At 41.5% G+C, this 15,836-nt stretch overlaps 1 long non-coding RNA gene across 1 annotated transcript in view; it reads left to right on the top strand.

The window, feature by feature from the left end:
- LOC140186404 (uncharacterized) overlaps positions 1-15,836 on the top strand; it is a 30,269-nt gene that overhangs the window by 8,434 nt on the left and 5,999 nt on the right. The window contains exons 2-3 of the long non-coding RNA XR_011882860.1: positions 7,834-7,936; positions 15,474-15,565. This is a non-coding gene — a long non-coding RNA (uncharacterized lncRNA). The remainder of the gene's footprint in view (positions 1-7,833; positions 7,937-15,473; positions 15,566-15,836) is intronic.

The raw sequence follows: 15,836 nt of genomic DNA, 5'->3' as shown, positions 1-15,836 counted from the left end.
GACAGGTTTTTCCCTGTACCTCACTGCCTAGGATTACAATAAATTGATTTACCATTTTATAGGAGAATTAACATTTATGGACATTATGCAGGAAAGTTGTGTTGTGGCCAAGATCAGATCAGTCATGAACTGACTAAATGGTAGAGCAGGCTTTAGCTGTGGGCTTTTACTCCTGTTTGGATATTCATAGTCTGCTGTTCTGCCAGAGGGTGGTGAATTTTTAGAATTCATTGGGTATATTTAAAGTGGAGATTGATAGTTTCTTGATTAATCAGAGCTTCAAATGTTTCAAGAAGAAGACAGGAGAATGGATTTGAGAGGGAGAATAAATCAGCCATGATAAAATGGTGGAGCTAACTGGATGGGCTGAATTGTCTAATTCTCATCCCATGTCTTGTGGTTGTCCATTATCTGTTTTTGTTTTAGCTCCTTTCAATAACCACATCATTTCCATATACCAGCACAAAGATTGGCTTGGTTAGTAAATTAGTTGTTGGGTTCAGTGTATGGTGAGATATGTTGCTCGAATGAGGAACAAGTACTAATGGTATAGATAGAACAAGGGGTAGTTGTCTTTGCTTCTTAAGACTTTGAGGATAGTGCAGTAATGTAGCACTATTACAGCATCAGCACCCCGGCTTCATTTTCCGGCGCTGTCTGTAAGGAATCTGTGTATTCTCCCTGTGACTGTGTGGGTTTCCGGGTGCTCTGGTTTCTTCCCATATTCCAAAGACACATGGGGTGCAATCGGACAGCATGGACCCGATGGGCCAGAAGGCCTGTTACCGTGCTGTATCTCTAAAATAAAGACAGCTGAGAAAGGACCTTGATAAACAAAGGGTCCAACAATGAGAGTTGATATATGGTATTAAGTATCTGAAGCCATGACATGGAGTTTCACTACTTTTGAGTATTGTCAGGGTCTTGTACACAACATCATCGCCCTATGCTATACCTTGGAGAGCATGTCACCTGCAGTGGTAATGCCATAAGTCTTACTGCACTGTCCAGTATTGCACAGTACCTTGTAAAAGGAACTCTGAAATTCTAAGCTTCCAATATTAATCTAGCTACGCAATCAATAATACACTAAAGTTTAAAAAAAAATTAAAAGTATTGAGACATGACATTCTCTGGAAACCAAACTAAGATACTGTGACATTCTGGATTTTGCTCTATTAGTCACAGTCAGGCTGTCAGAACTATTGCAGGGTAGATTGGACAGCATCTGGCATCCACATGTGTAATTAAATGCCTAAATTTGGAAGTTGTCGTCACAGGTACCATGCTGGACCACTGGTGGGCTGTTGTGTAAAATCAGGTTCACCGGTTTGGTGAGTGGTGACAGAAGACAGTCACTACTGGTAAGTAAGTTAACTATGCTTCACAGGACAAGACAAACACTAAACATTCAGTAAACCATTCAAGCTACACCCAATTTCAAATATGTATATAAAGTATAAATAAATAAAAGTATGCACGTGGGCCCTATTTAACTGCAGCACACTTCCATTGTTTCCATGGCACCATATGTGACCTGGTCCACAGTGGCTCAGTAAGCAAAAAAGAGACCGAGTGCTTTCAGCGCACTGGATTTATACTTTAACAGTGCCTTCATGTGATCAACTAAACAGGAGTGCGTGGAAGAGGCTGCAATGACCCTTAAAAGGGCTAATCCCTAGCTAGCATGGGGGAGTGGCTTTTGATGAACCGGTAAGATGGATGCTTATTGTTGGAAGATTTTCTGCTGAAATCTAAGTATGTGAAGTTGCAGTACTTAATCCATTATGTGCCATGTATCTTCATTCCTCCACCCTTACTAAATACAATATTGGAATTCACCATCCAGTAGTATCAAGGATATCTTCACCAGAATGCTAGTAACAGTGCAAGAAAGTGTCGCCACCACGTCTGGGTCTGTTAGTAATGGGTAGTAAACATTGGCCATCCCAATAGCGCACAAATTCCAAAATAACAATAAACAGAAAAGATGGAAAATCTGGTACTGGTGTATTCCAGTGTGTGAGTGAATATTTAAATTCATAATTTGTGATAATTCCACTTGAATAATGTCTCTGGCCCTGAAAAAATCAATATAGCAAATGTGAGTTTGCATACCTTGAGGTTTTTCAAAAATAAGAGCTTTTTTCTCTTTTACGCTCTTAACGATAAGACCATAAGATATAGGAGCAGAAGTAGGCCATTCGGTCCATCAGGTTTGCTCTGCCATTCAATCATGGTCTGATCCAATTCTTCCGGTCATCCCTGCTCCCTTACCTTCACCCCATATCCTTTGATGCCCTGGCTAATCAAGAACCTATCTTTCTCTGCCTTAAATGCACCCGATGACTTGGCCTCCACAGCTGCTCATGGCAACAAATTCCACAGATTTACCACCCTCTGATGTAAGTAATTTCTCCGCATCCCTGTTCTAAATGGACGTACTTCAATCCTGAAGTCGTGCTGTCTTGTCCCGGACTCCCCTACCATGGTAAGTAACTTTGCCATATCTAATATGTTCAGACCTTTTAACATTTGGAGTGTTTCCATGAGATCCCCCCCCCCATTCTCCGGAACTCCAGGGAATACAGCCCAAGAGCTGCCAGACATCCCTCATATGGCAATCCTTTCATGATTCACGATCCTGGAATCATTCTCGTGAATCTTCTCTGAACCTTCTCCACTGTCAGTATATACTTTCTAAAATAAGGAGCCCAAAACTGCACACAATATTCCAAGTGTGGTCTCACAAGTGCCTTATAGTGCCTCAACATCACATCCCTGCTCTTATATTCTATACCTCTAGAAATTAATGCCAACATTGCATTTGCCTTCTTCACTACCAACTCAACCTGGATGTTAACTTTTAGGGTATCTTGCACAAGGACTCCCAAGTCCCTTTGCAACACAGCATTTTGAATTCTCCACCCATCTAAATAATAGCCTACCCATTTATTTCTTCCACCAAAAAGTATGACCATACACTTTCTAACATTGTATTTCATTTGCCACTTCTTTGCCCATTCCCCTAAACTATCTAATTCTCTCTGCAAGCTCTCTGTTTGCTCAACACTACCTGCTCCTCCACTTATCTTTTATATCATTGGTAAATTTAGCCACAAATCCATTAATCCCATAGTCCAAATCATTGACGCACATCGTAAAAAGCAGCGGTTTTAACATCGACCCCTGTGGAACTCCACTGGTAACCGGCAGCCAGCCAGAATAGGACCCCTTTATTCCCACTCGCTGTTTTCTGCCAATCATCCAATGCTCCACCCATGCTAGTAACTTTGGGCTCTTATCTTGCTAAGCAGCCTCATGTGCAGCACCTTGTCAAAGGACTTCTGAAGATCCAAGTACACCACATCTACTGCATCTCCTTTGTTTACCCTGCTTGTAATTTCCTCAAAAAATTGCAGTAGGTTAGTCAGGCGGGATTTTTCTTTCAGGAAATCATGCTGGCTTTGGCCGATCTTGTTATGTGCCTCCAGGTACTCCGTAATCTCATCCCTAACAATCAATTCCAACAACTTCTTTTTACTTTTTTTTACTTTATTGTCACCAAACAATTGATACAATAATCACAACAAAATTTGATTCTGCACTTCGCGCTTCCTGGAATACAAATCGATAGTAAATAGTAAAAATTTAAATTATAAATCATAAATAGAAAAGGGAAAGTAAGGTAGTGTAAAAAACCAAGAGGCAGGTCTGGATATTTGGAGGGTACGGCCCAGATCTGGGTCAGGATCCGTTCAGCAGTCTTATCACAGTTGGAAAGAAGCTGTTCCAAAATCCGGCCGTACGAGTCTTCAAGCTCCTGAGCCTTCTCCCGGAGGGAAAAGGGATGAAAAGTGTGTTGGCTGGGTGGGTCATGTCCTTGATTATCCTGGCAGCACTGCTTTGACAGCGTGCAGTGTAAAGTGAGTCCAAGGACGGAAGATTGGTTTGTGTGATATGCTGGACTCTGTTCATGATCTTCTGCAGCTTCTTCCAGTCTTGGACAGGACAACTTCCATACCAGGTTGTGATGCACCCTAGAAGAATGCTTTCTACGGTGGATCTCTACCACTGATGTCAGGCTAACAGTCTATGGTTTCCTTTCTGCTGCCTCCCCACCCTTCTTAAATAGCGGAGTAATTAATTACTCTAACTAATTAGTTTTCTGTACAGAAATAAATGTATATTTTGTGATCTAGCTATTGTTTGTCTCAGCCAATATGACCGAGTGATTTGTTGAAGATCATTCTATTTTTCCTGTTCACAGGATGCCTTTGCATTCAAGGTGCATTCATTGAAACTAGCAGCAGCGTACTGGAAATAACCACATGCTGGTCCAGAAAAAAAACAACTAGTTAAAATATGTTCCTTCACCACCAACCAAAATGCAGCCATTGCCTTCCAGAATCATGCCCATAATGCTTATTTAACTGATGAACCTATCATTATCTGGCTCTGACATTATTAGTATTGGTGTTGGTCCTAATTACCTTGTATGGGCAAATTTCCCAGTCCACAGGCAAATTACCTTGTGAGTAATTTTTCTGTACAGGCTACTTCTCCAGAGTTGCTCACTTGTGTGCTTTGGTGAGAGTCATGGATAATTGCAGGTTTTCCATATTATGTCATATTCCTAATTAAAGAAGATCATAGTCATATTCCTTGTTTGTAAAAAAAAAAAAGGACTTAAAAAGCATTGAAATAATATTTTTGGATAATAATTTTGTTACCTTTGCAGTGCCTTCTGCCAAGGGTGAAAGAAAGACTGAGGTTTTTACTGCTCTGTGGGGTATGGTTTGTGATGTTACTCTGTTTATTGAGAGACTTATTATTTATTAATTTAGAGATACAGCTCAGAACTGGTCCTTCCAGCCCAACAAGCCGTACCATCCAGCGAACTACCTACTTAACCCTAGCCTAATCGCAGAACAACTTGCAATGACCAATTAACCTACTAACCAGTACATCTTTGCATTGTGGGAGGAAACCTGAGCATCTGGAGGAATCCTGCACATTCATGGAGAAGACATACAAACTCCTTATATAGGATGCTAGAGCTGAACTCTGAACTCCGCCCCAAACTGTAATAGCATCACACTAACCACTACACTACAGTGGCATCCATAAAGAGAGTTGGCCCACAGTAGTGTGGGGATTAGTATGAAGATGCTATTATATCATTCAGCCTCTGCAGATTTCCTCTTGTGCATTGACTGTTTGCTTGTTTCCATAGATGCTGCCTGGCCTGAGTTCCTCCAGCATTTTGTGTGTATTACTTTGATTTCCAGCATATGTAGATTTTCTCTTGCCAGTGACCCGTGTTCAATTCCTGCACTATCTGTAAGGAGTTTGTACGTTCTCCCTATGACTGTGTGGGTTTCCTCCAGGAGCTCGTTCTCTCCCACAGTCCAAAGAGTACCAGTTAGTAGGTTAATTGGTCACATGGGTGTAATTGGGTGTCATGGGCTGTGCTGTGTCTCCAAATATGCAAATAGACTGCAGACCCATATCTGTATTCAGCAATTCTACAATTTTAAAAACCATCTTAAATATTATTTCATTTTGAGGCAAATCATTACAATGCAACCACTGTGGGAGAACTGGACTAGCAGAGGCAAAATGCAAAGTTGTCAAAAGACAAAATTGGGGACTTGTTATTTATCTTGCATGGTAACAGTGAGTATGTTTCAAAGGTACCTCACCAGCATATCCTTGCAAAGGGCATCCTTGTCCTTGATATCTGTTTGTTTTTCTTAAAGAAAATTGATTAAGAAATGAATTCTGATGAAGAGTCTCAGCCTAAAATTTTGAATCTGCCTGATCAACTGAGTTCCTCCAGCATTTTGTGTGTGTGTTGTTCTGCATTTCCAGCATCTCCAGAATCTCTTGTAGTTTTGATTCAGATATACAGTTTTAATGTCTGGTGGTGGAAAGGGAGATCTGTATTAATAACACACTCTCAATCTCTCAGATTACAGCCAATCAGTATTTTGGTGACATAATGAATCAAAGCAAAGAAGACAATTCTTTGGATGGGTTCTGTATGAGCATCACGTGATTCTTGACTTTCTATATGCATTGTTTGATATTGCTGTTATTTTAAAATTTTAAAAAAATTCTTATTTGTTTCTGCTTTAACTATATCAAAAATCTATTTATGCAATGCTGTCCAGAAGCCAAATTCCCAATTACTAATTCTTGAATTACTCTAATGCCACATGAGTCCCATTAGCCTCCTTCACCTGCTGTGTTATTACCTAGATATGGTTGCCTGTGTTTTTCATATTGTCTCTCAGTTGCCTTGGATCCATCAAGTTTAACTCCTGAGATTTTGAAATCCCCTATGATTAGATTACAACTCCCTGCAGCTCTCTTACTAGCTTAAATAGCTCGTTATGTGCTTGTTCATCTTTAGCTGGCACTTACCCATTAGTACTTGTTTCTCCTTACTATTAATTTTGACACAAATTGCTGCTGTCATCTCCCATTCTATTGTTAGTTAAACCCTTCTGAGATTGTTTATGTCACTCTAAACCAATAATAGTACTCCTCTAGTGTTTAATTTGTCTATCCTTACAAAACTTTTTGTCGCTCTTTTGTTTCATCTCAGATTCCTCCTCTGTATATGTGTCAGTGGTGGCAACCATGGCTGCATTTCTCCAGGCTCTCTTCTGCTGTCTTCTGGTTGTTCTTTCCATCTCCAGAATACAAACCCCGTCCCTACACAGCTGTCACCAAGTGGTACGGTCAGCAGCAACCTCCTCCAGGTCCTCGTGTCTGATCTTGCACTTCCTTAAAGCATTCTTCATCTGATCCTTATAGCGCTTCTTCGGCCCTCCAGCTGAGCGTCGACCATGATGTAGCTGGCTGTATAACACTCTGCGGGATAGCCGACATGGAGGCTTCCTCATCACGTGCCCCAGCCACTGCAGCTGAAGCTGGCCTCAATACTTCTGCAGTTGGTCTTTACAAGTATTTCAGTGTGAGGCACCCGCTCACGCCAGGTAATTCCCAGGATGCGCTAGAGGCAGCTTATGTGGAAGCGCTCCAAGGACTTGATGTGACGGCCGTAGGTTACCCAAGCTTCACAGCTATAAAGGAGGGTGGTGACACAGACCGCTTGGTATATGGCGACGTTTGTGGAGGGACGAAGGCTCCTGTTCTGAAAGACTCCACGCTGAAGTCTCCCAAAGGCAGCTGATGCCTGAACTTCCTCCTATCCACGACCTCAGTCTACCACCAACCTTCCAGGAGGTTCTATCAGCTGTCCATTCCCTTAAGAACAACAAGTCCCCTGGCACTGACAATATCCCTGCTGAGTTACTGAAGAACGGAGGGTACATGTGTATGTGCACCCTCTACCAGTACATCACCAAGGCCTGGACTGGTGAGAACATCCCACAGCAATGGAGAAATGCAAACATCGTTGTCATTTATAAGAACAAGGGTGACAAGGCCATCTGCGGCAATAGTAGGGGCATGTCACTCCTTTCTGTTGCTGGAAAGGTCCTGGCTAAGGTGACGCTTCAGAGACTCATTAGCAACATCACCAAGTGTTTGCACTACTGTATCTTTAAAACAACTTTCACATATTCTGATGTACACATACAAAATGCTGGACGAACTCAGCAGGTCAGGCAGCATCTATGGAGGGAAAAAACAAGTCAACACTTCAGGCAAAGTCCTTACGAAGGACTTGAAACATCAACTGTTTATATCTCTCCATTAATGCTGCCTGACCTGCTGAGTTCCTCCAGGCATTTTGTGTGTGTTGCTCTGGATTTCTAGTGTCTGCAGAATCTCATGTGGTTATGATACTGTTTTTTTCAGATTGTATTCTGCTGACTACCAAGAGTTGAGATTTAAAATAAAATACAAGCACAGAAGTGTCAGGAAACTTTGTGATCAGCTGATGAAAGGACATTTGAGGAAGGTGAGTGGGGGACGGAAGGAAGTGGGAGTTCATTGCTTTGACAGACAACTAAAACTCCTGTTTAACAGGAAGCCAGCTGTGTCAGTATTTTGTTGCTCCACTATTAGAGCACATTTACAAAGAGTTATCATGACCATCAGGGAAAATATAAATAACTTCCTGAACCCAGATGCCAATAACACATTTTTCTTGAATGGTTCTGTTCCATTTTCCCATCAGCTTGATGTACTGTGGTATGATAGATTGTTTTCTTGGTAACACACACATGCTTTGTGTACACATTAAACAAAATGGCTGTTTATAAAACAATTAAAGTGTATTGTCCATTTACCCCACCCTTGTGCTACTGCAGGTATTAAACAAAAATACCTCTTGATTATCTAATTGTTTGCAAATATTCTTTACAAAATTGAAATTTTTATTTTTTATTTTATTCAGAGATACATTGCGGAACAGGCCCTCGAGCCGTGTCGCCTAGCAACCCACCTATTTCACCCCTAGTCTAATCACAGGACAATTTACAATGACCAATTAACCTACTAACTGGAATATCTTTGAACTGTGACAGGAAACTGGAGCACTTGTATGAAACCCAGGGAGATTGTACAAACTCCTTACAGACGATGCTGGAATTGAACTCCAGTGCTTGAGCTGTAATAGTGTTGTGCTAACTGCTATGCTACAGTGATATCACTACATTAGCAAAGTACACTGAACTAAATAGGACTTACACTAAACAATTATCATCCAATCACAAACAAGAGAAAATCTGCAGATGCTGGAAATCCAAGCAACACACACAAAATGCTGGACGAATGCAGCAGGTCAAGCAGCATCTATGGAAAAGAGTACAGTCAACGTTTCGGGCCAAGACCGTTCAGGAGGACGTAATACAAATATAATATGAATTTGTTATGTAAGATTTTTATCACTAGATGGCACAGTAGTGTAGCGGTTAGTGCAATCACTTTACAGTGCCATTAATCACTAATCGGGGTTAGATTGCTGACTTTCTGTAAGGAGTTTGTACGTTCTCATCATGACTGCATGAGTTTCTTCTGGGTGCTCCAGTTTCCTCTTACATACCAAAAACGTATGGGGTAGGGTTACTAGGTTGTGGGTATGCTATGTTGGCACCAAAAGCGTGGCGACACTGTGGGCTGCTCCCTTGCTGATTTGATGCAAATGACATATTATGTTAAACGACACTTTATGTTTTGATATGCACTCAGTGGCCACTTTATTAGGTAGAGGAGTGGAACGTGGTGTAGTCTTCGCTGCCGTAGCCTATCCACCTCAAGGTTCAAATCGGTGTGTGTTCAGCTGACTTTTTCTGCACATCACTGTTGTAACACATGGTTATTTGAGTTGCTGTTGCCTTCCTGTCAATTTGGACTAGTTTGACCATTTGCCTCTCATTAACAAGGCATTTTTGTCCACAGAGCTGCTACTCACTGGATTTATTTTTGTTGTTTGCGCCATTCTCTGTAAACTCTAGAGACCGTTGTGCATGAGATACTCAAACCACCCCGTCTGGCACCAACAGTCATTCCACGGTAGAAGTCAATTAGATCACATTTCTTCCCCATTCTGATGTTTGATGTGAACAACATGTGAACTTCTTGACCATGTCTGCATTGAGTTGCCGCCATGATTGACGAGCTCGAGATTCACATTAACAAGGTGTACAAATGTACTTAATAAAGTGACCACTGAGTACATATGTGACCAAAAAAGCTGGTTTTTAATTTTAAGCTAATCTTTTATCATCAAAATTTGTTTACGGGAAAATGTTGCACATAAACAGAGATTATGTATGTAACTATTTCACTCCAAACCTCTTCACAGTAAAGACATTTGGAATGCAATACTGTACATCATCAATCTAACATTTTCTGGATTCAGTTGGAATTTATAGATAAACTACTCCTGGATTATGAAACTGTCTATTAATAGTCATCCAAAACAATTCAGAAATATGTTACTGATTTGAGTAAACAAAGCCTCAAATACAGTATGATACAAGTACTGCATATCAAACTGCATCCTGCTTTGACATGCCCAAATAATTACACTCAGGAAGTGCTTCAGGAAGCCATTGTTTACTATATTATGAAAAGGTTATAACATTCCACAACTAACTGAAATAAAGTATTTTTTAAAACCAGAACTGCTAGTGATACATTTGAAATAAATGTGCAAAGTATATTTGTTCGGAATGAAATCTGTAAAGGAAAAACAATAAACTTTCACAAATAGGAGAAAATCTGCAGATGCTAGAAACCTAAGTCCAGTCCTGCTGAAGGGTTTCAGCTTGAAATGTCAACTGAACTCTTTTCAAATAAACATACAGTGAAATGCATCGTATATCTCAATGATCAACACAGTCTGGGGAAATTATTTATGTATTTTTATTTGGAGACACACCGCGGAAAAGGCCCTTTGCGTCCAATAAGCTGCGCTACCCGGCAAACTACCAATTTAACCCTTAGCCTAATCACAGAACAATTTATAATGACCAACCTACCATTCAGTACGTCTTGGGTCAGTGGGAGGAAACTGGAGCACCCGGAGGAAATCCATACGAACATACGAACTTCTTAGAGGATGTTGGAATTGATCTTCGAATCCCGACACCCTGCACTGTAGTAATATGCACTAATTGTGGCCAGATTTGCAGACGATACGAAGATTGATAAAGGGACACGTAGAGGTGAGGAAGCAGGAAGTCTACAGAGGACTTGGGACAGATTGGGAGAACGGGCAAAGAAGTGGCAGGTGGAATATAGTGTAAGGAGGTGTGTGGTTATGCACTTTGGTAGAAGGAATAAAGGCGTAGACTATTGTCTAAATGGGATAAAATTGAATAATCAGAGGTGCAAAGGCACTTGGGAGTCCTTGCGCAGGATTCACTAAAAGTTAACTTGCAGGTTGTGTCAGTGCTAAGGATGGCAAATGCATAACTTCAAGAGGATGAGAATCTAAGAGCAAGGGTGTGATGCTGAGGCTTTATAAGGCATTGGTCAGACCACGCATGAAGTATTGTGAGCAGTTTTGGGCCCCTTAGCTAAGAAAAGATGTGCTGGCATTGGAGAGGGCCCAGAGGAGGTTCACAAAGATGATTCCAGGAATGAAAGGGATAAGAAATGAGGAGTGTTTGATGACTCTGGGTCTGTACTCACTGGAGTTTAGAAAAATTGAGTGGGGATCTCATTGAAATCTACTGAATATTGAAAGGCCTAGATAGATTGGACATGGAGAGAATGTGTCCTATAGTGGGTGAGTCTAGGACCACAGGGCACAGCCTCAGAGTACAGGGACATCCATTTGGAACCGAAAAGAGAAGGAATTTCTTTAGACTGAGGGTGGCGAATCTATGGAATTTATTGCCATGGATGGCTGCGGAGGCTAAGTCATTGAGTATGTTTAAAGCAGACATTGATAGGTTCCTAATCAGTCAGGGCATCAAAGGTTATGGGGAGAAGGTAGGAAAATGGGGTTGAATGGGATAACAAATCAGCCATGATGGAATGGCAGAGCAGACTTCAGTGCCCTAATTGTGCTCCTGTGTTTTAATGTCTAATTGCTACGCTACCAATGCGCTGGTGGGGGGGAGCCTGCAAGTGTTGCCACACTTCTGGTGTGAACATAGCTTGCCCACAACTCACTTAACTCTAACCCATACATCTCTGGAATGCAGTAGTAGTCACTGCAATGACTGGAGGCGAGTATCATGTTCTCCTCAGGGATTGCCTATTGGTAGATCTTAACCCAGGATGTTAGGGTGGAGACTGTTTGCGCATGACTTTAATATGGGGAGGCTAATGTACTATCTGCTTTTGGTAGGGGGGAACCCACACGATCACAGGGAGAATGTACAAACTCCTTATAGTGGCGGGAATTGTACCCAACCACGATATATTCACAGCAATAGTTTTATTTCTTCTTTCAGTATTTAGCCCTTACCACAATATTCAATGGCACAGCCTTCCTCATTCTAGACTAATGTGAGAATTTTTTGTAAATATTTCTCTCTACTAACAGAGAATCTATTTTGTAACCTGTTTAGAATATTCTGTTTACATGGCTCATCGATGGTAGAAACCAAGGGAAACCAATAAGCAGTCCAGAGACAGGCAGCGATGCAGCGGGCAAAGGATCCATAGATATTTATCAGGAGCACTGCATACACAGGGCTCTTAGCATTGTCAATGATCCCTCCCATCTACTCGATAACCTCTTTGACCCACTACATCAGGGAGAAGGTAACATAACATCAGGACAAAGACAGTTAGGAGATGACTGAACTCCCTGCCATCATCCAGGTCTCATCACATATGAAATGCCAGTAGTGTTATACTGTTTACTTTTTAACTTGTGTCATAATTTGTTCATTTATTTGTGGTAATATTACCTTATGTGTTAAGTTTGTGAGTTATGTGTACTGTGTTGTGCACCTCGGTCCAGAGGAATACTGTTTTGTTTGGCAGTATCCATGTGTACAGCTAAATGACAATAACTGAACTTGAACTTGAACTTCAATTTTGTCCAAATTCATTCTCCACTGCTGTCGGGAGTCTTTAAGTTCTTCCTGTGCCCACGAGGGTTTCCCCAAGATTCTCCGATTTTTGCCCATCTCGCAAAGGCACACGGGCTTGTTAGGTTGACTGCTGTAGTCACTAGGGCACTTAGTATAATCAGGTTGTTCAGAGGGAAAATGGGTTGTTGGTGGAATGATACAGATAGAATCACATTGAAAGCTGGTACAGGCTCAGTGTGCTGAATGGCTTCCTCAAATGAAGTTTTCTCATATTTCCAAAGAAAACTGAGAAAATTTAATAGAAACAAATAACCCATCACTAACCCCAGTTGCTATAGATATAAACAGTAATTAATGCAGCACGCAACAGGCCACTCAGCCCACAAATTTGTGCTGATATTAATGCCAATTGATACTAAATGTTCTCCCCGTGTATAATCCATATCCATATGCATGTGTCTATCTAAAAGCCTATTATACTCCATCATCATGTCTGGTAAGCTAATAAAATCTCACCCCTCACATTGCCTTTAAGCTTTTCCCCCTCTGATCTTAAATGCATAGCCTCTAGTTTATTGAGACTTCTACCCTGGGGAAAGTTTCTGACCTTCTACTCTATCTATGTCTCTCATAATTTTACAAATCTCTTTCAGGTCTCTCCTCAGATTCCATACGGTCTAGCGAAAACAACTCAGTTTGTCCAGCCTTTCCTTACAGTTCATACCCTCTAATCCAGGCAGCATCCTGGTGAAATGCACCCTCTCTACAGTGTCCACATCCTTTCTATAATGTATTGACTGGAAATGCATGCAATATCCCAAGTGTGGTCTCACTGAAGTTTTGTATAGCTGCAGCATGACTTCCTGATATCAGGGGTTCTCAAACTGGGGTCCACAGACCCCTTGGTTGACGGTAGGGGTCCACGTCATTAAAAAGGCTGGGAACCCCTGCCTTATATTGTATTTGATGGATTGCTGGATGAATTCAACTGCAACAATCTCTGATTTAGTGGCTTCATGATGTCACGGCATTGCACTGCATGGAAACAACCCTTCAGGCCAACTCATCCAAGCCAACCAAAGAGCCCCTCTGCATTAGGTCCAGTTGCCTGTGATTGGCCATGTCCCTCTAAACCTGGATCCACAGAGTCCTCAGTTAATGGTAGGAGTCCATGGCATAAAAAAGGTTGGGAACCCCTGCTCTAAACCTTTCCTACCTGTGAACTAGTTAAATATATTTGAAACATACCTCTGTACCTCTCTCCAGCACTTCCTTTGGCAGCTCATGCCATATAACCCACTGCCCTGTGTAATAAAGTTGCCCCTCAGAACCTTTAAGTTATTCCCTTAACATTAAATATCTGCCCTATCCTGGGAGAAATGACTGGCCCTCCACCCTATCTATGCCCTTCATGATTTTATAAACCTCTGTAAGGTCAACCTACAGCTTCCTTCAGTCCAGGGAGAACAGTTCCTACCTATTCAGTCTCTCCTCATGACTCAAGCTCTCCCATCACAATAACTTTACTGAAGCTTCTCCAGCTAAATCTTGCACCTCTTCACCTTCAGATCAATAACAAGGCCTTTTCCCTGCAGCCACTTTTGAAAATTGAGTCATCATCTCTGATTTCACTTTTCTGATTGTGTCCAGCAAGACGTGGTTGACTCAGTTTGTTGTATAGCTCCATAGCCAAGAAAGCCCAGCAGTGTTCCTGCTTTCTGTGAAGGCTGAGAAAAGTCCATCTCCCAACCCCCATCCTCACCACATTCTACAGAGGTCGTATTGAGAGCATCCTGAGCAGCTGCATCACGGCCTGGTTCGGGAATTGCACCATCTCGGATTGCAAGACCCTGCAGCGGATAGTGAGGTCAGCTGAGAAGATCATCAGGGTCTCTCTTCCCGCTATTACTAACATTTACACCACATGCTGCACCTGCCAAGCTAACAGTATTGTGAAGGACCCCACGCACCCCTCATACAAACGCTTCTCCCTCCTGCCATCTGGCAAAAGCCACCGAAGCATTCGGGCTCTTATGACCAGACTGTGCAACAGTTTCTTCCCCCAAGCCATCAGACTCAATACCCAGAGTCTAGACTGACATCTACATCATTTATTATTATATTGTAATTGGTTCTCTACTGTGCCTATTGTCTTGTTTATTAATTATTGTACCGCCCTGCACTGTTTTGTGCACTTTATGTAGTCCTGTAGTCTAGTGGTTTTTATGTTGTTTTACGTAGTCTAGTGTAGCCTTGTGTTGTCTCACATAGTCTACTGTAGTTTTGTGTTGTTTCATGTAGTACCAGGGTCGTGGAGGAACATCATTTTGTTTTTACTATGTACTGTACCAGCAGCTTATGGCCAAAATAACAATAAACTTGACTTGACTTGACTGACTGTGCTGTGCTGTGCTGACCCCATAGTCGGTATGCATTGGAAATAACATCTCCTTGCTGATAAACAATACTGGCGCACCTCAAGGATGCTTATTTAGCCCACTGCTCTACCCTCTCTACATTCACGTTTGTATGGCTACACACAGCTCAAATGGCATCTATAAATTTGCTGATGATACCACTGTTGTTGGTAGAGGCTCAGATGGTGACGATGAGGCATACAGGAGTGAAATAGATTGGCTGGTTGAGTGGTGTCTCAACAACCTTGCACTCAAAAGGCCAAAGGATTGATTGCAAATTTCAGACAGGGAAAATTAGGGGAACACACAGCTGTTCTCATCGAAGAATCAACAGCAGAAAGGGAGAGCAGCTTCAAGTTTCTGGGTGTCAGCATCTCAGAATATGTGATCATAAAGAAGGTGTACCTAATAAGGTGGACACTACATAAATAAAGACCAAATTCTTAACAATATCCTACATATACACTTAATATTTGTCCTTATATACACCCATAAGGCTAACAAGATGCCACATTTTATTTTAACCTTCTAGGGCAATGGGAGTCTAAGCTCCACGTTTTAATTTTGAATTCCCTTACAGTGTATGCACGAAGAGCGGGTGGGCATAGGACAAAGTTGATGGAAGATCCACAGGAAGTTTTTGCCTTTACTTACACCTCATTGATTACCTTGGTAAATAACCTACATTACTCTAAAAATTTCTCAAACTGACAACTCATCAGTCTTGAAAAAAATTGGGGTTTAAATAAGGTGAACCTCAAAACTTGTGTGCTAGTTCTGCTTAATCTTCAAGTTAAGTTGTCATTCAAACATACACAGGTATACAGCTAAATGAAACAGCAATACATATGTATTGCTCTAGATTTTCAACATCTGCATTACCTCTTGTGTAAATGAAACAATTCCTCCAGGGCCAAGGAAAAAAACATTGCATACAGTTACA

Source organism: Mobula birostris, chromosome 22 (genome assembly GCF_030028105.1).
Source record: "Mobula birostris isolate sMobBir1 chromosome 22, sMobBir1.hap1, whole genome shotgun sequence".
NCBI classification, from domain to species: Eukaryota; Metazoa; Chordata; class Chondrichthyes; order Myliobatiformes; family Myliobatidae; genus Mobula; species Mobula birostris.
Note: the sequence above shows the minus strand (reverse complement) of the source record. Positions and strands in the feature narration are given on the sequence as shown.